Below are 24428 nucleotides of genomic sequence, written 5' to 3' on the forward strand. Positions count from 1 at the left end.
TTGTGTTGCTGAGTGATTGTATGCTCTCAGTGTAACATATCTTCACCTCCGCATGCAGAAGTGTGTGAGGTCTTCAATGGTCTTGGTCTTTGCTTAATTTTGCATGTGTATATGTACCTTTCACTCGCTGCTTGGTGTGATTCATGTGTTTGTTTGACTACGAGAAAATATTCTAGCATGTGATCCTTTTCCATATAGTTCTTCATCACAACATGTTTCAGCGATGTATCTATTCTTGCAATCACTCATGACGAGACAACATCAAATCCAAAAATCTCCTAGATGCGTTGTTTTCTGTTTCGGTGCAGGTGACCGAGAGAGGGACAATGTACTGAAACTGCATAGAGCACATCCTAAGCCACCATGCAAGGCTCTAGAGCATAGTCGGGAAAAACTATGCAAATGTCACTAGGAGGCCTATTTATGCAATCTAGAACAACAATGACAGTGGTAGGGAAAAACCCAGCTGGGAGTCAAAATTGCACATTTTTTGGGAGGAAGACAAGGCAAGGTGTTAGGGAACTGCTGGGCCAATCTACGCAATTTTCAAGGGTAGCACTAGGTAGGTCATCCAATTGGGATCTGCGTAGTTTCTCTGTGGAAGACAGTGCAGGCAGTAGGAAGCACTCGCAGGAAAATCTGTGTAGTTTTCCAGAGGAGGACAGGATCTGGCTGCAGGAGTTGTTGATCAAAATTGCACAATTCTGGGAGATAGTCTAGGCCCATACATAACTGCATAATTTCTAGGCTAATTGTAGAGAAGGACAAAAGGGAAAGTGACAGACATATCTGTGTAATTTTCTAAGTGAGAATAGGGAAGTCCAATAGGGAATCCTACCTGTCAGATCTACGTAATTTCTGGGTTGATTGCAGATCAGGACAAAAGGGTAGGTGACAAACAACTCTACAATTTCTGGGCTAATAACAGAGCATGCCAGCAAGGAAACCTACCTGTCATATCTACACAATTTCCCAGGATAGTGCAGTGACAAGCAATAGAGGCATGTCCCACATGTCTGTGCAGTTTCTACAGGCAGTGCAAGACAGGCAGTGATCTAGGTGGATCACTAAGAAGTACCAATGGCATGGTAAGAAGGCTCAAAAATCAAAGTGGTAGAAAGTCTATGAGCTTAGCATCAAATCGAAGTGCTCGTCATCCTAATTCCAACGGTGCAAACAGAACTCAAATCCAAGTTCATATGAATAAGTTAGAACAAGTCAAAGAACAAGTTTGACTTGGACAAGTGGCAGGGAAGTGACATGGAAAACCTCTCAGTGAATGGGGAAGCGCCAAGTGGCAGGCTGCCATTGGTCCCATATTTCACTAATTGCAAAGGGTAGAGGTCAGCGGTTTTACAAATTGGCCCCAAGCAAGGAAGGGTGTGATGTGATGATTATAGAACTTTTTCTACAAAACCTCGCTCTGATGCCATGTAGAAATTCTCACTGTAGATTAATCTGATAATGCAATGTACTAAAGAAAAATACTTAATCTACTTCTACTATCAAACTTGCGAAAGCTTAATCAATTTGAGCAAGATAAAAAAAAACATATATAATAGAGAATAAGATTCAATTACACATGAAACACAGAAGAATACTATGGGAAAGGCATTAGCTAAAAACCCTGCTATTTGTATTATCATACAAGTGGAAATATCTCAAGATTACACAAAGCTTTAGCTCTCAAGCTATCTAGCTCTTAGTAAAACCCCTCACTACTACTCATAGATAGAATAGGCAACACATATGCCTTCCTTCAGTCCTCCAAGCCTCCTATTTCCTTGCATAGTTTCTCCTGGGTCCTCCAGCTGCAACCTGTGTGATTCTCCCCTCACACACTACTCTGACCTCTGTAGTAACTGTGCAATTCCTTCTGCATGCAAGAGATTTTCTTATAGGGAAATTCTTGAAACTGATAGTACATTGTCCCTTCCTTTAATCTCAACTGGGTCTCTATCTGAACTAACATGCATGAGTTATTTATGAGAGAATATTCTATTATCTGGAGAACACTAGTTGCATGCATGCATGCATTAACTGACTGAACTGACAATCAGTTCCACAAACTATTTGGAACTAATCTAACTGGACTTAACTCAGTTAACTGAGGTAACTAATTACAACTCATCTTTATCTCCTTAATTAAGGGATAACTTCCTCAATCAAAGGGATAACTGTTGCATGTCTTCACAAAGACTTCATGTTTGATTTTCACCAACTAATTAACTCAAGATGAATTAATTAATTATTTTTCAAATAGCTAGTGAGACTAAATTTGAATTTTAATTCTCAATTTTGATTCAAGGACAAATCAAAATTGGAATATATCCTGAAATGCTATCTATAGCAATGTTATTTTTAGCATTTCTATTTTTATCATTTCTTGATGCTATTTTCAACAGAGTTGGAGTATATCCTGAAATGTTATTTATAGCAATGCTATTTTTAGCATTTCTATTTTTATCATTTCTTGTTGCTATTTTCAACACTCCCTCTCAACAAGAAAGGAATTCAACTCAATCTCAATCCTGAACCATTGGAATGTTCTGCATGCAACACTTCTCTCAAGTGTTGTTGCTCCAGAAACTTAGAAACAAAAATAATATCCAACCTGAATTAGAATGATGCCTCTATCATCAAAGTCTCTGACTGCTATTGCCTCTGTCGACTGAAAACTTTGCACCTCTATGATCTTAAGTATCTAACTGCTCTAGCCTCTATCATTTTGATCTCTAACTACATTAATCACACTGATTCCTACTGCTGCATCAGGTGTTGTTGTTGGTCCTATCTCCAAGCATGAATCTGCACTGCACCTCCTCTCATCATGTTGCATCGTGCTGCCCACTACTGCACTGCAACTCAGTTATTGAGAAGTAAGTAACTGATTTCCCAACTGACCTCCCTATTGGGCTAGAAACACCCTCTGATGATGAAGCTCCCTCTGCCGCTCCATATGCATCTATCTCTACCCACTCATCCAGTCCTACTACTTCTCCTCAGGGCTCCCCTAGTAAGGTTTAATCAAAGAGGCTAGGTACCTCAAGGATCCTACCCCTATTTCAGCCTTCTTGGGAATATCTCTTCACATCACCCCACCTCACACCTAGAGGTATGGATGCATGTGATCCTTCTACCCACTTGGCTCAAAATTTCCCCCTACTGGAGGTCTCTGCATGAGTGGATGCCTCCACTCGGTCTCCTCTCAACGTTTCCAATTGTGGCTGCTCCACAACCTCCTAAAGTTGCTTCACCAATTGTGGCTCCTCCACAATTGTCTGAGACTTCTTTTGGGGATGCATGTTGAGAGGTAATTTACTCTCCCTCTCAACCCCCAAGTATCTAACCTTTTCCTTGCTCCTCAAGGCTTTGCATGCATCTTGTACCTCAAGTGGACACAAGTTCTTAGCTAGCACACCAATCTGTTTCATCTTTCCTGCTGTCACGAAATTTTCTAGAAAAAGAGCTGATTTTAAATCAGTGATATCTCCCTCATCCAAACTTCGATTCAGCCGATTTTTTTTTTTGAATTTGGGTATTTTTTCACAAGGAATCCATATCTTATATTTGTTTCTAAAAATTTTGCGCAAAAAAATTCAGATCTTCTCTGCAAACTCGCGGCCCAACCTTTTTTTTGTTTTTTCGTTTTTACTTTGAATTCTCTTCTTCGTATACTATTCACTGCTCCGATAAAATTGGCTCTGATACCATGTATAACTTTTTCTAGAAAACCTTGCTCTGATGCCATGTAGAAATTCTCACTGTAGATTAATCTGATAATGCACTGTACTAAAGCAAAATACTTAATGTACTTCTACTATCAAACTTGCAGAAGCTTAATCCATTTGAGCAAGATCAAACAGAACACATATAATAGTGAAGAAGATTCAATCACACATGAAACACAGAAGAATACTCTGGGGAAAGCATCAGCTAAAAACCCCGCTATCTATATTATCATACAAGTGGAAATATCTAAAGATTACACAAAGCTTTAGCTCTCAAGCTATCCAGCTCTAAGTACAATCCCTCACTGCTGCTCATAGACAAAATAGACAACACATATGCCTTACTTCAGTCCTCCAAGCCTCCTATTTCCTTGCGCAGTTTCTCCTGGGTCCTCCAGCTGCAACCTATGTGATTCTCACCTTACACACTACTCTGACCTCCTTAGTAACTACGCAATCCTGAAGGAATGAATTCCTTCTACATGCAAGAGATTTTCTTATAGCAAAATTATTGCAACTGATAGTACATTGTCCCTTCCTTTAATCTCAACTGGGTCTCTGTCTGAACTCACATTCATGAGTTATGTATGAGAGAATATTCAGTTATCTGGAGAACACTAGTTGCATGCATGCATGCATTAACTGACTGAATGCACAATCAGTTCCATAAACTATTTGGAACTAATCTAACTGGACTTAACTCAGTTAACTGAGCTAACTAATTACAACTCAAATACAACTCATCCTTATCTCCTTAATTAAGGGATAACTGTTGCGTGTCTTCACAAAGACTTCATGTTTGATTTTCACCGACTAATTAAATCAAGATGAATTAATTAATTATTTTTCAAACAACTAGTGAGACTAAATTCGAATTTTAATTCTCAATTTTGATTCAAGGACAAATCGAAATTGTAATATATCTTGAAATGCTATCTATAACAATGTCATTTTTAGTATTTCTATTTTTATCATTTCTTGATGTTATTTTCAACAGAGTTGGAGTATATCTTGAAATGCTATTGATAGCAATGCTATTTATAGCATTTCTATTTTTATCATTTCTTGTTTCTATTTTCAACAATGATCGCAATCGCACATCGCACAGGGAAGCGCTCTACAGAATCGGCCACAACAATCAGAGTTGCAATTGTGATATCGAAATCGCATATCGCAAAGCACCACATTCATAAAATAGTAAGACCCGCTGGTTTCATCCATTGCAACATGTAAATTCTCCTGGATGTGATATGGTATAAAGTGTAGGTTTGAAAACTCGTCGGGTCTACCGGATCGCACAGTGTAGCACCCTGTATGGAGGATCATTCCTGCTCGAACCGATTGCGATTTGTGATGGGTTATCAATGCTGTTAAAGTCTCCGGGATTTAGTGAATACACCGATTGACATGGAAACATTGTTAAAGTGGTTTCCCTATGTTTAAACAAGTTTTTTTTACCTGCATATTATTTGCGGCCCCGAGAATCTCTATTGGAAACACCGCTTGCTAAAACTTGTCATCTGTTGGGATCTTCCCAGGAATTGAGGAGTTAACCACAAGCATATATATAATGGACTGTCTGCATAGGAAAGGAGGAGGAGACTACTTGAAAGTTCATAACATTGTACGCAGCAATAACCAAGCCTGGAAGCAGGGGCCGGAACCTTGCCTTGAGCAGTAGGGAGTGTGGAGCGGTATAAATGCAAGATTTACACCAACATTTAATTTTTCAATCTGGGTAAGTAAAATTAGAAGAGTAGCACAATATATGCCAGAATATGACCTTAGGGAACTGTCAAATAAAATCCAAGATTTTGCAAGAAATTCAAAAGAAGCATTATTCAGGAAAAAGGAACAAGAATTTTTGAAAGTCAAGTAAACACACTGTTATAGACATTTTTGGGCTCTGCAACCCCAAGCATAAAATGTCCATAAACCAAGGGCTCCTAAGTCCCTAAAAGTGTTGTTCCAACCCCTAAAGGAACAAGGTCAACTGATTACAGCTTCTCCCAGAAGTTCTCCATAAAAAACTACTCAGAACTGGTCAAAACAGGATCATTTCACCTGCTCCATAGGCAAAGTGTGTTGCATCTCACCTAAGTACACTTAGTGGGTGCGTTGCATTTCAAAAATCCCTTCTATGGGGTGCGATGGGCAAGAAGAGACAAATGGCAGTGTCAATCCGCGAGGTGGAGAAGCATGGAATCTTCCAGAAACTTCTCCTGTGACACTTGCCTCTCTGAATTCGACCAAGGATGAGTAAGAGATCATCAATCTCCAAGTGGAAGCAAGAACTATCAGAGGGAAGACACTAATCAAATCACAAGCTGACTCATCTCCCTTACAGATATCTATATATGGATCCCTCATCCCAGAGATCCAGAGGTTGGAATTTTGCATCTTGTAAGGAATTGCTGTTGGTTTCTTGAGGCAACATCATAGTGTTGGGTGATCTAAGCTTTGCATGAGGTGAAGAAGGGCTTACCTGCTGAGAGGATGATGTTGGGTCAGAACAATTGGTTGTAACTCTCTTGGCTCTTTCTTGATTATCAATAAAGCTATTCAAGTTTTCCTCCATACTCTTGTGTAATCTATGTTTTGTGCATTTGTATGGTCAATTTACATCTGATCCTAGATTGTTTATGATAATAGATCCATGTTCTCGTATAGTGTTATGCTGCTTTGATTCTACAAGTACTCTATAAAGCTGGGTATACAAGGAAGCAAGTATCAAAGGACTATCAGAAGAGAGAGGAAGCAAGCAAGGAACCAAGCGCAAGACAGAGGTTGGTCTCCTGCATTCTTCTCTCATCTATCTTTCATAAAGGAAAATGAAAGTAGTTTTACTTTGTTTGTTTCTAAGGTAGCTACCACACCTTAGTGGGATTAGCAGTTCTGCATAGACACTTTTCCCTGTAACAAAATGGCGACTCCACTGGGGAGCGACTAGGTTGTTTGTTTATCTACATTCGTTTACTTTATAAACTTACAGGCGGAGCCTGAAGTTGAGCCAGGTAGCTTTCGAACTGCATTTGCTATGCAAATGCAAAGTAGATAAATGTTGCTTCAGTCAATCTCCAGTTTTTGTTTATGAATTAAACAACTGATTTACAAACTCTCTAATTGCCCTTTGTGGTGGCTCTAGTAACCTCCTTAGATCTACCCCTGTTGTTGATTTATTGATTACCACTTGCTCGGCCAAAATCCTTGAACTGAACTGCAAACTATGACTCGGAACCCAAGCAAAGTCTCATCCCTGGCCCAGCGCAGTCTCTGTTCTGTGAATCTAAAATTCAGTGCACTTCCCGAGTGTAGTAGGTGCACTGCATTTCAAATTCATTATGTTACAGGTGCGCTGATCAGACTAGGCATTGTTCCTGAATTTTGGTTTCTGTGTTCACTCTTTTCAGATCTATTCAATAATTTTGTTGCCTGTAGTCAGTACACCTCTGTTTGAAACCCCTTTCCTTGTTGATATTCCGCCTCCATTGTGCAAAGAACTGTAAATGTTTTTGTGTATTTGTTGAGTCATTTTCAGTTCTCCTTTGCAAAAAATTAACATAATTGTACTGTCGTTTCTTGATTTGAAAGTGTCGCAAGTGTCGTTTTCAGTCATAGAAGAGAGTCTGATTGCTCTTGATAGTCGATTACCCTGTTACTATTGTATTTGATCTGAATTAGTAGTTTTTCTAGTGTCGAAAGTAAGTCTTCATTTCCAAATCGCAAAGTGTTGTCATTGTCTCCATTTTGATTTTGAAAAGAAACTTGTTAGTAATTGTCACTTGAAAAGTAATTCAGATTTGCGCATTAGCTTTCTTTTTATCATTCACATATTAAGAAGGCTGAAAACAAATACATGCATGTGCATTTGCATTTAGACTGTTTGATTGGTTTGATTTAGGACAGTGCATATAGTGTGTGCTCTTTGCTCTTTGTTGGAAGAATTCTATCTTTCTTTCCTTAGTAGCTAGGATTTTCATTGCACAAAGAAGATAAAAGACTGTTTATCATCTTAGATTGCATTTTAGGAATTATACATCTACATCACGCGGTGAACCTGAAAGGCAAATTTCTTAAGAAAGATCAACTATAAAATAAATTTAATGAATCTAACAACACTTTGGAACCTAACGCACAAAATCTAGATGTCTAGGCTAGAGACGTATTCCGGCGTCGTAAAGCCTGGTAACTGTTGTTCTCACTGTTGGTTGGGTTATTCCTCCACTTTGAGACGATAAGTGCCAGTACGGACTTGTGCTCCCATGTACCGTCGAGTATATTTTGGGAGACCACAATAGGCTTAATCCTTTATCCTTAGGAAGCCGTGTCTGCCGCCCTATCGATCACAATGCACTGAACACAGCATTCGGGAAGATTGACTGTTGTACCGTAAAAAGTATTCTGCAGTTTTGCGATTGGTTTGGTAATCCCTCTGCCTAGATTTCTAGAGCAGTCCCTTTCGTTCCTTTTCAGACTCCTTAATGGAAAAGGTCCATCTGAGCACTTGTCACTTCAGGCTCATTAAAAATCGAAGGCGACTAGAGTCATCTTTTGTTTTTTCTCGACTCTTTAAAATTGAAAAAACAAGTTGTGTCAAAGCGTCTAAAATTTATTTTAAACGAAATAATCACCACCTTTCCTACGTTGGTCTTGGGTTGAGAGAATGGAGTCCACCAACCAAGGAGTTCCCCTTGGAGGAAATCCTAGTCCCTTCTCCTCTTGGGGAGATGTTGGTGCACCCCATATGGCCACATTGTCACTTCCAGGATTGACAATTGGCTTGCCCATATGGCTTTTCTCAACCTTCGTCATTCAGAACACCGCAATTCATGAACAATTGAGTCAGTAACTAGACAATTCCAAAGTTACCCCCCAACCCTCTACTTCGTCCAATTCTTCCTCTCCTCCTTCCTCTTCGCTTGATGGGGCTGGTAAAGCCAAAGATCAAGTATCTGAGAAGAAGAAGGAAAAGAAGAAGAAAGAGAAAAAGAAGAAGGAACCAAAGGTGAAAGGGGGCAACCAAGCATCATCTAGTGAAAATCCACACACTACACTGACCAGGCCTAAATCGCCATGTGTCATTTGCAAAGGAGACCACTATCATAGAGATTGTCCCTGCATCCCTCGGATCTTAAGGGACTGGTCTCCTCGTTTGCACAACCCGGTGTCGTCAACCTATGATGATCATGTTGAAAACACACCGTCGACTAGTGAAAGTGAAGTCCCTAGACAAAAAGGAAAGTGCAAATTTCCTTGTAAACTGTGTAAAGGAGATCACGCCATCCACCGTTGTCCCTTCTTAGACGAGGCTAAAAGAGTTTTGGATGATCGTCCGGTTTCACCGTTACGACTTCCTCCTTGATATAAGAAACTCTTGCCGAGTCCGTCACTAGTTGAAATCCGGCTGACCCGCCCAGGTGGTCGGCCGAAGCATCTATCATTGAAGATAAACCAGCTGAACCCATACCAGACGAAAGTAAAAAGGTCGAGGCGGTAGTTGACCCGGTCTTGCCTTCAGAGGTCTTATCTTCAGATGATACAGTCACCGAAGAGAACAAGGATGACACCGTCCAAATTCTTTTCATAAACGCAGACTCCGATGAACATGGGGGCAATTTACCCATTCCTTTACTGTAGGAAGGAAGTTCGTCAGAGTCATACCCGACCATCTATTCGGCCCACCTCCAAGCAACCTAGTTGTTTCCTTCGACTAGAATCAGCTAGGCAGACCCTGTTTGCCGGCTAGTATACCATTCCGAATCATTGCTCAAATATATAGAATGGTTATGGCCGGTACCATCATAAATGAAGGGGCTTCTGTGAGTATCCTTTCCTTGACTGCTTGGAAAGCACTTGGTTCACCATCGCCTTTTCCTGAGATGAGAAATCTAACAAGCTTTGACAAAGGAACCAGTCGACCGTTAGGGATCCTTCCCAATGTGCCCATAACATTGAGAGGGAAAACCGTTCATATGAACGTAATGGTATTCCAAGGACCCCTGGATTATAATCTACTCCTTGGACGAGGCTATATTTATTGCATGGGAGCCATTGTCTCATCACTCTTTAGAGTAATTTGTTTTCCGCACGAAGGAAGAGTGGTCAAGCTCGTAGACCAGTTTTCATTCCCCGGTTCACGCATAGCAAATAGTCATATACCATCCCTGAATGGTCTTTTCACATAAGGAATGTCTCATCAATCCCCAGTCCATCCTCCTGATGAGCATGAGTCATTCAGAGGACATGACTGAAACCCAGGGGGCATGCACCCTGGTCTGCTTCGGCAGGAAAACCTCAGATATAGGGTAGGTTTCCGCGAGGGATATATGACTAGTTTGATGCTCCCGTCCGTGATTGGAAAAGGGGGTTGGACTGGAATAAGATTCCCTTGTCAAAGTTATGTGGGTGGAGGCGTCTGCGCCACTCACCTTTGTCTATTTCGGTAGGCATCGCCGAAGAAGTGTTTTGTTTGCGGTCCAGATAAAACAATCTTTGGTAACCTGAAAGAGGTAAACCTTTCCTGATAAAATGAATGTCTTGTCGGTAGAATAGAAGGTGACCTTGAAACTCTATTTTATACCTAGGGGCATGCAAACCTTTTGGCATGCAAGTGAAGAGCGACCATTTATTTTTTTAAATTTGAAGGTCCTATAACCTTTTAAACTCGTAGGATTGGTCGTTTCCTAACTTGCATAAACAAAGGATGTGGGGCAAAACTTTAAAAATTGACGTTTTCATATATGAGACATTCTTATTATACGACTGGATTAATCGAGCATTTTTAATGCGGACTTCATGCTCGTTAAATAATAAACATAAGCAATGAGCAAATGTTTCCCCCAGCATTTAAGCTCAATAAAAAATGAACTAATTCTCGGTAAATAATCATCGTGAATGTAGTACTTCAGCCTTTAAAGCCTTGGTCGTGTTCCCATCATCACCTCCACTCTGTATTGGCCGATCATTCACCTCTATTTGATTATTTACCCCTTTTTAGGAACAGCTGCAAAGAGTGATCCCGCTAGCCATCCTTGTAACACTGCCGTGATTGGAAAATTCCAAACCTTACCTAGAATCAGCTGCTACCCAATTTTATCACTCATTCCTCAAAGACGAGTCTCCTTTAAGCTCTTTTCAACTGAATCATAAAATATGAAAAGATTGCCAAGCGATTGGCCTCTCCAGCTCGTTAAAGGGACCGGAAGTGCTATCCCTCCTTTAGATTTTAATCTTTTTGGACCTGAGGGATTATTACACAAAAAGATCGAGCGCTTGTTTTGTTCGGCTTGTTAAAAGTATTGAAAATTCATCCCTTCTGTATTGTTTTATACTTTTTCGGACTTAAGGGATTAGATGACGAAAAAGGATTTTTGGAGTTTCCTTTATGTCCCTTTTTAGTCTCTCTAAAATTGAAAAGGACCAAGTTATCTTTGTCGCTAAACTCATTAAAACCTAATAGCGACAAACTTGTCCATAGCAGACAAGAACGCGTTTCACTATCGCTAGGCTCGTTAAAACATAGCGATGGGTTTTCCCGAAGGGAAAATTATAGAACAAGCATATGTTATCCTCCTCAAGCTTGACAAAAATAAAGAGGTACTGGTCAGCAATGACTAGGGAAAAATTGGGAAGAAAACTTGAAGAAACTTTGTTGGTAGCAAGTCACTCTTGAACATGACACTTTCACTCCGCATCCAAGTTGGGTTGGGTTGTTTCATTCACCGGTCACATCACCATGGTCCCATCACGCCATCCACATTTGGGGTTAATGCTACCAATCCATCACGTCAGTGTCGCCAATATGTTCAAGAGAAGTCACTCAGAGAATTCACCTGTGTCTCACCTGCTGCAATACATTTATGCTCCATTCTTTCATGACCGCCACCCTGAACCTTATATCACCAGATCGTTTTCACCTCCATTAAAATCATTTGCTCCATTCTGTGTCATTGATGTGGGATTCATTAAGGCCCTCCTATGACGGATCACTTCTTGTCGACATCAACTCATTATCCAAGAAGTCGATCTAGGAACACCTCTTTTAGTACTTTGAAGCTTGCATGCCTCAATGGAAAGTTTCTCACTTCTTGCGACAGGTTTACATCAATGGCCTTCGACCGAAATATTTTGCGTGGTGTTCAACGCCAAGTCCTTTATTCACACCAGGTGAATTGTACTGCAGTACCTTGAGGGTCATTATCATTATCGGTGATTCCTCTCGCGCCTGTTAACAGCTTATATCATTGGCTGGTAATCAGGCGATGTCTTTCCATGTTCGACTCCAGAACATCTCTCACATGGATCGACTTGTACTTTGAGTGAAGATCGAATGAGATTGAAGACCCTGGATCTAGTTTCATCCATCTGGGTTGCGATATATATTTAGGAAAATAAAGACATCAAATGTACATCATTGCTGCATAGATAATCATCCAATCAAAGGGATGATGGCTCTACCAGAATCATCAGTCTACACTCGGACGATTGTCTGCCCTATGTACATGAAAATGAATTTATAAAGCTGAGCATGGGAATGCCCGCCTCAGCTAGATCATGAAAATATTATGAAGATAATGTATTGTATTGTATCTTATTACAGGTCTCCTCCTAGCTTGAAAGAACTTCGGATCCTCGTGATAAAGCATTTCACCCGACATCAAAAAAGATTAACGACCTCATGCTTTAGGGGGCAACTGTTATAGACATTTTTGGGCACTGCAACCCCAAGCATAAAATATCCATAAACCAAGGGCTCCTAAGTCCCTAAAAGTGTTGTTCCAACCCTAAAGGAACAAGGTCAACTGATTACAGCTTCTCCCAGAAGTTCTCCATAAAAAACTACTATGAACTGGTCAAAACAGGATCATTTCACCTGCTCCATAGGAAAAGTGCGTTGCATCTCATCTAAGTACACTCAGTGGGTGCGTTGCATTTCAAAAATCCCTTCTATGGGGTGCGCTGGGCGAGAAGAGACAAATGGCAGTGTCAATCCATGAGGTGGAGAAGCATGGAATCTTCCAGAAACTTCTCCTGTGACACTTGCCTCTCTGAATTCGACCAAGGATGAGTAAGAGATCATCAATCTCCAAGTGGAAGCAAGAACTATCAGAGGGAAGACACTAATCAAATCACAAGCTGACTCATCTCCCTTACAAATATCTATATATGGAACCCTCATCCCAGAGATCCAGAGGCTGGAATTTTGCATCTTGTAAGGAATTACTGCTGGTTTCTTGAGGCAACATCATAGTGTTGGGTGATCTAAGGTTTGCATGAGGTGAAGAAGGGCTTACTTGCTGAGAGGATGACGCTGGGTCAGAACAACTGGTTGTAACTCTCTTGGCTCTTTCTTGATTATCAATAAAGCTATTCAAGTTTTCCTCCATACTCTTGTGTAATCTATGTTTTGTGCATTTGTATGGTCAATTTACATCTGATCCTAGATTGTTTATGATAATAGATCCATGTTCTCGTATAGTGCTATGCTGCTTTGATTCTACAGGTACTCTGTAAAGCTGGGTATACAAGGAAGCAAGTAGCAAAGGACTATCAGAAGAGAGAGGAAGCAAGCAAGGAACCAAGCGCAAGACAGAGGTTGGTCTCCTGCATTCTTCTCTCATCTATCTTTCATAAAGGAAAATGAAAGTAGTTTTACTTTGTTTGTTTCTAAGGTAGCTACCACACCTTAGTGGGATTAGCAGTTCTGCATAGACACTTTTCCCTGTAACACACACTCAAGGAATCTACGTATGGCTCCTCTTCTGGGTTGAGTTGACTTCTGTAGTAAGTCTTCCTCAGTTGTCCAGGGGACAAAGGAATGTAGGCCCCATTCAAAAGAAATTGATTCAAGAAATAAGGAATGCAAAAACTCTTAAAAATTATTGCCATGTTGCAAGCATGAAACTAGAAATCACACGACAAATTCATTCCAACTAATCTAAGGAAATAATTGAATGCTTTAAAAAGAATCAAGATAGTAATGCGCTGCTCTTCTTAAAGACAATTCAGTACTTTAGTTGTAAGAGAAATATGCAATAAGAACCAATATATAATTCATGTTGTTTACCTTGGTATTATTAAATACTTCCTTATAATATATGCAACATTTAATTATAATGAAGAATTATGTGAGCTTTTTTTCAACAAGATTCACAATCTTTCCTTATGTTGATCCTGACATTTGCTTGCAAAAGTGCAAGAATAAATGTTTTTCTTTCAAAGTGCACGAATCAGTTTCACATTTAAAATAATGATTTTAAGGCAATCATGAATGCTCAATGATACATGTTAAGTTGAATTAACCAGAAATATTACTCAACAATCGTTTCCTTCACCAATATATCCTAAAAGAAAACCTCATTATGCAACAATGATATCAAGGCAAGTATCACACTTAACTTGTAGTGGAAATAAGAGATGTAGTAAAACATTCGATGCTTTTCCTCTACCTTGGTATTTATAAAAATACATAACAATATTATTAATTGAACTAAAATGATCAAAGCTATGAGAAAGAGTTGTAGATAAAATCACCAATTGAATGATCAAAGCATAAAGCCGAAATCATGAAGCAGAATTATGAAATGAAATTGAAAAGTTATATGAAATTTCACTCACATACTATGCAGAAAATAAAATGCAGCAGAAGAATTCTAAGAGGTTTGGGCCAAGAGACTAGCTGGTGGACCCAACTAACCATCTTGTTTCCCTTGCAGCAATCAAATCACAGTGCAAGCAGATTCATAAGAAACATAAATGTAAGTAGAATGCCAAAATGTCTATTAATCTTGAAGTCTTATTACATCATGACTGAACAAGTTGTTCTTGGCTCCATTGATCCCCTCCAGGGATCGTCCCACTAGGCACACAACTCCTCCTTCCCTGCACAATCGGAACGAATCCTCCTTCTGCAATGAAGTGTGCTTTACAAGCCGCAATCTCCCATCATACACACCTACGTAACTTCTCCTTTTATATTATTTTTACATGATCATTCCCTTAGAAAATAACATGGGGATTTAATCCCAACTGATATTCATCAATATAATATCAGTACAACCATTTCCCTATTGAAGGAATGAAGATCTAACACGAATTTCCCAAATCTGACTGTTTTCTGCAATTCTAGAAAAACTGATATTTTTAACAAATTACCTCCAAATAACTCTTCATATCTCTTTAACCGTAATGAATTTGGGAAATTTCTTTGGAGGAAACCTAGTTTTTTATTTTTACAACAACAACCTTTCTCATAATTATCTAGTTTAGCTCCATTTCCTTGGAAATTGTGCCCAAAACTGACTATTTAAAATCTGAGATCCTAAAATTCTCGAAAAATAGTTTATTTTTATAAAAATGCCTCAAATACCATTATGTAACTTTTATAACATTATGAATTTTAGAAATCAGTTTGAGGCTTAGTCAACTTGCTATACTGGGACCAAAACCCATGTTCCATAATTTCTCTATTCACCTTCACTTGCACGAAAATCGAGGTGGAAGTTGGCAGTCTGGAAAGTGTTGTGAATTCGGGGCTGAGGCATTAATTATTGCCTAAACATAAATCCGTATGACCTAGGTGTATCTTAGCTTATGTGGAAGTGTTCAAACACCATTTTGAACAAAAACCTCTTTCATATTTTCCTAGAAATGTGTCAATGTATGAAAGCCCCAAATTGGTGCAGGCATGTTGGTGCAAGCACAACTGGTGCAGGAATGTTGGTGCAGGCATAGCTGGTGCAGGAATTTTGTATGATGTAGGAAGGTGAATGTAGGACCAAGGCTTGTTGGCATATGCATAGGAATGTCAAGGTCCATGCCAAGCTATCAAAACCAGCAGCATTAGTATCTCTGCACTGCTGGTATAGGAACTGTTGGTGCAGGAATGTTGGTACAGGAACTGCTAGTACAAGAATGTTAGCACCTACCACAAAAGAGCCTAACATTAATGAAATTTTCACATTAAATACTCTTCAAATTAACAAAATAAGAAGAGTTCATGGATCAACAACTATCAACTCTAAATGCCTCTAAATAATAATTTAATAATGTGTAAAGAGAATAATAATGATTACAGACACTTAGTACATGCATAAAAGTACTCAGTAAAATCATGTAAATTTGGACAAAATGGATGCTCAACAGGGAGGTTCTGAGAAGGTGTAGAAAGCCCGAGTATCTGAATTGGGAGTTCAGATAGGTGTTTTTGCACGATTTTTTGCTAGGATTTCAGTGGTATGTTATTGAAGTTGGGCTCTCCATTCTTCGTCCATATTCTAGCTTGGAGGTATAAGGATTGTAAATGAATGTTTCTTGTACTTTATCTCTTTCTATGCCACTTAATGGAAGAAGGCCTCCCCACCATTGATCACGACCCGGAGACATTGCTATAGGGATTAAAGCACGAGTGTTTGGTGGTGGTGATACCCTCAAGGATATTCCTCGGATCCTTGGTAGACAGTCAGGTTAGCTACAGCTAGCCCAGAGATACATGCACATATCTGTATTAGTGAAATGATAATCAAAGTAAGAAGAAGGATTGTTACCTCAAATCTTGGTGTGGTGTTGCTGGAGAACGCAAAGTAGCAAAGTGGAAAACCCCTCAGCTAGCTCCAAGATCAATACCTGCACATAAACAAGACGAGGTGTAATATCACAGCATATAACTTCAACAATCAATACAAGAATACATAGGGATATCTAACTACATACATCTAAGCTACTCATAATCATTAGTGTTGCATAAACATGTAAATAAATCACAATACCAACACCATGGAGTGGACAACACAACTATAGGTCTATATTAATGATATAAAAGAGTGATTACAACCATCAGTTTCATCAGCCTTCCCTTACTCCTCCAGCTCCTCTCTCTCTCTCCCTTCTTAACCTCTTGAATAGCCAATGTCTTATACAAGTTTCGACAGTCAATAGGCAATCCTTTTAATACTTTCGACCTCCTTCACCATGGCCCTAGCCTCAAATATATAGCATGAGAGGATAAGCCTTGTCAAATCCTACATGAGTTATTTTGGGCAAAAGCATAGATGTTTCCATGCTTTATCGCTCTTTCCCTATTTGTAGACTCCATTAGGAATAGAAATTCCTTCAAACATGTCGAAGCTGGATGCTTCCCTGCTTTACAAGTTGACATAGGAGTTAATATTGGGATATTTCTCAGTCAACTTGCTCCTTTGACCTCTAGAAACTCACTTAAGTTGACTAACACACCTCTCAAGGAAACAAACAGAGTTACCCTAGGGACTAACGCACTTGATGCATGGTCAGGAAGATTTATAAAGCATGTTGCTCGTCCCTTGAGAGCATTAGCTTGGCAAATATGCCTGTGAACTTGGTCAATATTTCAGTCATCTTACCCTTCTCCTCTAACCTTATGAGGAGGTCATTTTCCTGTATAATAGATGCCCCCTAAAGTGTGAGATCAGAGGCAAATACGTTGGACAAAATACTTTATATAACTGTCATTTTCTTCGAAAAGAGAGGAAGAGGATTAGAGCTTCGGGAGTACTAGAAACCTGATACAACACACATATATATATAAAACATCTAAAATCATGTCCTGAGTCGTGCATTCCCACACTCAATAGCTATGTCAGAGCGATTTCTCAACAAAGAGATATGACAATCGTGTCCATCAATAAGCACAATGTGGAACTTGTGTCATAATAAGATCATTCTGATGAGCTGTCTCCAAAAAATAATATACGCAACTTGGGAGAGGAAACAAGGTTGAGTGATGTAAGCCTCTACCCAAGGTCTTGATCTCCACTTCACCTTAACAACATATTTTGATACATGTGAATAAAGGCGTTGAGGTTGAACATGTATGAAATCGTCTGATTACCAGTCAATAATGGAGACTATTAACTGATGCGAGGATGGCCACCGATAATGGTTATGGTCTCGAAGATGCATAGTACAATCTAGCTAGTGCGAATAATTTTTTTGTCATCGAACACTGGTAGAATCATTTAACAAGGAGCCAATAATGAAAACCCCTTACCAAACACAAGGTAACCTGCCACTAATGTCTGTAAGTTCTAAGGCACTTAAGTGTTTCTAGGTCTGCTTCCTAGATAGAGTGTTGAAGTCGATAGGAAGATACTTATCAAAATGTAGGCCATAATGTGTCCTACACCAGTCGACACAAAACAGGACAAGAATGATTGTTTTTTGAAGAATAGTTTGAGCATTGGATCAAATCGACAAAGGGCATGATGGAAGAATATGTTTGATGGTTTGATGGAGGAAACATAAGATAAAGGGTTTCTCTTGAACAATAGAAGGCACGACACAAAGGTTTTAACCATGCAACACTAGACTCATGAACACCAAAGAGTGTTAGGATACAGAGATGTAATAACAATGGGGTATATAGGCTAAGCTCATAAGATGGTAGGGTTCGTTTTAAGAGTTTGTCACAAAGAAGGTTTTGCTGAGGGAGTGCCATGTTAAACGGAGCGACTGCTGTCAAAAAAATCTTTCCAAAATACTGACATAAAGCAATTGTATTGTCCATTTTCCCCATCTAATTAATTTAATGAGTCTGGATGGGTAAACCTGATGGTATTTTCATATTTCGAGAGTCTGAAAAGATAGTGAAGAGTGACTCCAGGGTGGTCTCTTTGTCATAGTTTTTAACCAGGTGTGACAAAGTTTTAATAGTATACCTGAAAAGGTTCATTTTCTATAAGTTATTCTATTGATTCTGGATAAAGAGATAAACCTATGCTCAATAGGCATTTGCCTCATTGTTACGAGTACGAGTGGACGGAGTAAACTCTATATTTGTTGTCAAATTTTAATGAGTCACGCGATGACAAACTCAATAAATCTTCATCAAATTTTAACGAGTCAAATGAAGAAAACTCGAGGTATCTTTTTCATTTTAATGAGCGAAGAAAAAGACATAAAATAACTACTCATTCCTTCTTCGTAGATTTAACGAGCCCGAAGAAGGGAAAAACTCGGGGGTTTTTCAATTTAAGAGTGAGAAAGAGTCCCAAAAAAGAAAGCTCTCATACCATTGTCGTAGGAGTTTTATGATCCTGATGATGACAACTCGGGGATTTTTCAATTTAAGAGTGAGAAAAGATCCCATAAAAGAAAGCGCTCATACTGGATCGAACATGGTCATTTTTACAATTCAGCCCTGAAAATCCTTTCAACAAAGCATGAGTAATATTGACAATATGTCGACATGGCACATGATAAATAGCATAGGAAATGAACTACTTATATTTAAATTACTTAATTAATATGATTCATGCCTCCAAAGTGACTATAAGGAAGTTTTTTGAGCCTCCATTTTCATCATTTTCATCATTTGAGTGTTGTGAGAGTGTTCTAGAGTGAAAGAGGAGAAGATCTTCCCCAAATGATTGCAAGTAATCCAAGCGACCATTCGACTTGTTGTTTGTTCCAGGTATATGGAAAAACCCTTATCCTACATTCCTTAACCTTTTTTAGCTGCATTAGGGGTGGATTTTTGGATTTTGGGGAAGCCCTAGCACATTAAATGCGACTAACGCTCCCCTCTAGGTCTAGAGGGGCATTAAATGCCCTTCACGACCTAGAGGAGGGTGTTAGTGTGCCCTGTATGCCCTAGGGGGGGTGTTAGTGCATGTGAGCACATTCCAAAACCCTAGCAAGTGATTTAGCAAGCATTTCTTCATCATTTTGACTAATTTTTGGGTTGATTTGTGCAGGTTTTGATCCATCATCATGAGTTTATGGAGAGAACGAGCTCATGATCACTAGGAACTACAGATGCGGAATGATCAAGCATGCATACTTGCACTGCGTAGATGTGGCTTAATGAAATATGCAAGGCTTGACCTGATGAAAGGTCAGGAAGAACTCCTAAGCTGGATAATTCAATGCTAGGATGAACACCAAGGGGTGTTCCGGATCGGGGGTCATGAGCTCTCGATTGATAGAGATGATATATATTTTCTGACTGGTTTGTCGTGAAAAGGTGCATGAGAAAAATTGACTGGGGGTAGGACAGATCCACGGTCCACCCTAGAGTTGATCCAGAATTATTGCATACCTGAGAGTGGACTAGTGAGAAACAGGGTCCCTATCAAGCAGATCAGGTCTAGGTCCATGAGGGCCATATTGTGGATGATCGTACGCTTGGCGGGGTCCAAGAGTCCCCACATTGCGATAAAGGCCCAATTGTTGCTCACTATTGATTGTGTCCAGCCTCAGATCTTTAACTGGTGTGAGGAAGTTCTTCATCAACTGAAGGTAGAGTTGACGGCATGCAAGAATTGAACCCAAATGACTTTTGGGTATGTCACTCTCATCATGTGCTTTATACTTGAGAGGGTGCCCATCATGAGACCACGAATGGGTGTGGATCTGCTTCATCCGATGGAGCCCAGACAAGGATGATGGACATCTCTCGATACTCGCACTGGAGGGCGACCAATCCAACATTTTTTCGAGGAAGATTTCTTCTAGTGGCTTAGCGGCCAGATCTTGATGATTGATGACTATGCCCATGAAGGCATGGACTTTACTGGAGATCCAGAATTGATACTGCCACTTGGTACACATTAGGGGCCTTAACGTAAGAAGGTTTTGTGAGAGTGCCTTAAAGTATTTTTTAGGTTTTAATATTTACGTAATGATTTTGTTGTTATGGGTGAACAAGTATTGACATGAAGTTTTTTCTTGACATAGATGTGGCACCAATATGACCTGAAGGCATGCCTCGCCAAGCGGGGCAAGGGAACCAGCTACCTGGAATTAGCATAGGAGTAGTAGTTGTTGAAGATGGGGATGATGCATAGACTCTCCATGAGGTTCTGAGGAACCTCGAAGGCCTGAGCATGGGCATTCACCCACTTCCCATGAGGGAGATTCCCGCTCATATGCAGCAACACACCGTCGGTGTGCCTGAGCAGTTTTTGGTTCCTCTTCGAAGGATAGCTAGAGTGTTTTTTACTTTTCATGAGAAGTAGGCTCTTTTAACAGGTGCATGGTATAGCCAACAGGTGTTTATAGTGACACTTAGTAGCAATTTTATACTTAAACAACACCCAAGTTTTGGGAAATTTTCTGATGTAAAAGACTGGATTCGATATATGAACTGGCTACCTGGAATTAGCATAGGAGTAGTAGTTGTCAAAGATGGGGATGATGCACAGACTCTCCATGAGGTTCTGAGGAACCTCGAAGGCCTGAGCATGGGCGTTCCCCCACTTCCCATGAGGGAGATTCCCGCTCATATGCAGCAACACACCGTCGGTGTGCCTGAGTAGTTTTTGGTTCCTCTTCGAAGGATAGCTAGAGTTTTTTTTACTTTTCATGAGAAGTAGGCTCTTTTAGCAAGCGCATGGTATAGCCAGCGGGTGTTTATAGCGACACTTAGTAGCCATTTTATACTTAAACAACACCCAAGTTTTGGGAAATTTTTTGATGTAAAAGACTGGATTCGATATATATATATATATATATATATATATATATATAGATATATATATATATATATATATATATATATATATATATATATATATATATATATATATAGATATATATATATATATATATATATATATATATATATATATATATATATATATATATATATATATATATATATATATATATATATATATATCTATATTAGTGTTTTTTATGATGTAATGGTTTTTAAATGTTTTTGTAAATTTTTAACTGTGTAAATATTTACTTCCATACATGTATCTATAATAAATGAGACAAATTCCAATCTAATACACAGCTTTCCAATGAATCAGCAAATGCATTAAATTCTAGAGGAATGTGTTCATATGTAGTAAACTCAAATTGATGTTCCAAGAGTCATACCCTTAAATAATGACGTAACAAGATTGGATTGCGAATGTGATAATGATTTGTCAGTTGCATAACGATAAGCTAAGAGTCTAACCTGACCATCGGATTGGAGATGTCTTGAGATGACGCTTCCGTGAGAAGTGAAATTACAGAAATATACTCAACAATATTGTTGGTGGCAATACCAAGAAATACTCCCTCGGAACAAATTAGTTCTAACTCAGGTGTGTAAATGACCCAAGAAGCTTATGCAATGTGCCATGTGTAACAACTCGCACCATCCGCGTATCCTACGTATGGTAAGGGTAATGACAACATATGCATGACGAGAAACATGTATGATACAAATACTCAAAAAATGCCAAAAAATCCAGTCACATAAAAAAGAAGCAAAACTTATAAATACATAGAATTACAAAGCACATGCCTAGTGCAGTACTAGGCATAATACGTTTTCAGATAGAGCCCGTTTCGGGGCTCTGCCAGTGGGATTCCTTCATAGTCCTAAAGTTCATATGCCCCTTTTGAGAGGGCCTTAGTGATGGCATATGGATCGATCCATAAGGGTTGAAGTGTTCCTGCCCCCAAGAGGTCATGTTTCTTATCATAGAGCGAAACAAGATCGCCTTCTTGGTAAGAACGAGGCTTGATTTTTTTGTCGTACTGGGATTTGACCCTAAGCTTGTGGGCTTCGAGTTCCAATTCAGCATCTCAACAGGTTTCTTCCAGTTGATTGAGGTATAGCAAGCGCTCTTCTTTGGCGGTTGTACCAAGCAAGAGTTCAACAACAATTTTTAGGGAAGGGATCTAACACTCAATAGGTAGAACCGCTTCTAGGCCGTAAGCGAGTTGAAATGGTGTAAAGCTTCTAACGGTTTTGACTATGGTTCAATATTCCCACAACGCAGGATATAACATGTGGTTCCAGTGGGTTTTGTGATTACTTACTAACGTGTGGATCATGGTCTTTAAGACACCATTAACGACTTCTACTTGGCCATTAGCTTGGGGTAGTAGGAGGATGATTGGTCCTGATGAAAACTGAGCAACGATGTTAAGTTAGACATCATTTGATTCTGAAAATGAGACCCATGGTCTGTAATGATCGTGCGGGACACACCGAAATGATAGATAACCTGATTAAATAGGAATAGTTCCACGGTTTCTCCATCAGCCCTAAAAGTGGGAAGGGCTTCGGTCCATTTCGTGAAATAGTCCACAACTACAATAATGTAGTTGTCTCCAGTAGAAGAAGTGGGGTTGCATGTGACAAAGTTGATACCCCATTTGGCAAAGGGGTCAACAAATATTACTAGGTGTAGTAGGGGCAAGGGAGCGCACATTTTCTTTGTAAATATTTGACAAGGGTGGCACTATTGGATTTCCTTGATACAAGCTTTGAACAAGGTTGGCTAGTAGTAGCATGCACATAAAATTTTCTGAGCAGTAGACATGCCAGAAAGATGACCGCCACATACCCCAACATGGTAGTCATTTAAAACATGTTATGCTTCTTCATGAGTGAGGCAATGTCGAAGAACTGTATCAGCACCACAGTGATATAAAGTATCATTCAACACTAAATAGTGCTAAGCTTGGTAGGGAATGCGATGATGATCACCTGAAGATAGTTCAGGGTGAAAACGTTGCGCTTGGAGGTAGAAAAGAATGTCACCATACCGAGGGTTGGTAGAGTCAATCAAATAGATAGAATCGAGAAACGATTGTGAGCTATCTCATTTGGATCGACAATGGGAAGATCCGACAATAGTTCGGCGAAGACTAAGGCTTTTTTCACCTTGGCAATGGCAAAAACAAAATCAAATTGTTGGAGGATAGCTATCCATTTGGAATATTTTCCTCCAATGACTTGACGAGACAAAATGTGTCTCATGGGATTCTCCAAAGTGATGACGGTAGTTGTCACAACAGTATATAATGTCGGAATCAATTGAAATCAAGGACAACTACCAAGGACAACTTTTCCACATGTGAATATCTGAGTTTGGGCCTATCTAGGACTTTTGACAGATAATAGATCACATGTTCACTCATATCATCATGAGTTTGGACCAACACCATTCCAATAGAGGATGGCGAGGCTACCAGATAGAGTAGAAAATCACGTCCATAATTGGAAGCACTAAGCAGTGGGGATGATATAAGTGCCTATTTCAAGGCATCAAATGATCATTGGGCTTGATCATCCCACAAGTTGGCACTCCCTATTTTAGTAGGTGCATAAAGCCTTTCGTTAACTTGACATAATTTATGATGAATCTTCATAAGAAGTTTGCTTTCCCTTGCAAATGTTGGAGCTGAAAAATGTATTGTGGTTCAGGAAATTGAGTAATTTCTTTTACCTTATCAGGATCAACCCTAATCCCATACTTGGAGACAATGAAACCAAGTAGGCATCCAGACTTGACAAAGAAAACACATTTATGCGGATTCAAACGTATGTTATAGAACCTGCACCTAATAAAAATTGCTCGTAAATGAACTAGGTGTTGAGTTCGCTTCTTGGAATGGGCTAGAAGGTCATCCAAGTAAGCCTGAACAATATGTCTAATATCATGAAATGCATAGTCCATGACCCGTTGAAATGTTCCTCCAACATTATTTAAACTGAATGGGAGCTTTCGATATGAAAATATTCCCCAAGGGAAAATGAAGGCGGTTTTGTGTTGGTTCATAGGTTTTATGGCGATCTGGTTATAACCTGAGAAACGATCCATAAGTGAGAAGGATTCACAACCAGTGTAGTCGTCGATGAACGGTGTCAGATAATTATCTTTCGGGCATGCAGTGTTCAAGTCCTGGTAGTCTACATAAATGCAGATG

The sequence above is a fragment of the Pinus tabuliformis genome, chromosome 5_2, assembly GCF_031772625.1.
Source record: "Pinus tabuliformis cultivar Carrire ecotype Pingquan chromosome 5_2, CPIR1, whole genome shotgun sequence".
NCBI classification, from domain to species: domain Eukaryota; kingdom Viridiplantae; phylum Streptophyta; class Pinopsida; order Pinales; family Pinaceae; genus Pinus; species Pinus tabuliformis.